The 828-nt window shown below is 58.6% G+C and overlaps 1 long non-coding RNA gene across 1 annotated transcript in view; it reads left to right on the top strand.

Annotated features, from left to right (window-relative positions):
- LOC106725319 overlaps positions 1-621 on the top strand; it is a 3,248-nt gene extending 2,627 nt beyond the window's left edge. The window contains exon 3 of the long non-coding RNA XR_001361184.1: positions 514-621. This is a non-coding gene — a long non-coding RNA (uncharacterized LOC106725319). The remainder of the gene's footprint in view (positions 1-513) is intronic.
- The last annotated feature ends 207 nt before the right edge of the window (positions 622-828 follow it).

The raw sequence follows: 828 nt of genomic DNA, 5'->3' as shown, positions 1-828 counted from the left end.
CGGGGCGGGGCTCACAGGGGCTGCGGGAAGGGACGGTTCTGGGCTTCCCCAAAGGGGCGGCCGGGGGTCCCTGTCCCCGTGTGCGTTCTGCCGCTTGTCCCCTCAGATGCTGCTAAGGCCGCAAGCACGGTCGGTGTCAGTCATTAAAACCGTATTTTTCTGCTGCCGAACATCACCCCAAAGGGGCCGTGCGCACCCCACCCAGAGGCCCAGCGGCCCGTTTGGTCAGGCTGCCCCCACACAGGTTCCCTTTATGGCCCTCCCTCCCCGGGGCTTAGTGACATTCCAGGGCACCAATGAGATGCCCTCATGCCGCGTGCTTGTCTGCTCCCCCAGCTCCCAATCCTGGCATTTCTAGGATCTCTCTCTCTCTCTCTCTCTCTCTCTGTCTCTCCCCCACCCCACCCCCGCGCTTGGCTGAACCCCATTCCTGGGCAGTCATCCCATCTGTCCCCCAGTGGGTGTGGTGTCCCGATCGGAGGCCCCCAAAAGCCCCCTTGCCCCTTCCTCCAGGTGAGGCCAAACCAAGAGGAGGCAGTCCATGAACCTGGGAGAGGGCTCTCGCCAGACACGGAGTCTTGGACACCTTCACCCTGGACATCCAGCCTGCAGAACTAAGAGGTAAATTTCCGTTGTTCCTATGCTACCCAGGCTAGGACTTGTTCTTTTCCTTTTCTTTTAGGATACTTTAAAAAAAATTGATTTTTTACAGAGAGGGATAGAGAGTCAGAAACATCGATGGGAGAGAAACATCGATCAGCTGCCTCCTGCACACCCCCTACTGGGGATGTGCCCGCAACCAAGGTACATGCCCTTGACTGGAATCGA

The sequence above is a fragment of the Myotis brandtii genome, unplaced genomic scaffold, assembly GCF_000412655.1.
Source record: "Myotis brandtii unplaced genomic scaffold, ASM41265v1 scaffold1554, whole genome shotgun sequence".
Taxonomy (NCBI): Eukaryota; Metazoa; Chordata; class Mammalia; order Chiroptera; family Vespertilionidae; genus Myotis; species Myotis brandtii.
Note: the sequence above shows the minus strand (reverse complement) of the source record. Positions and strands in the feature narration are given on the sequence as shown.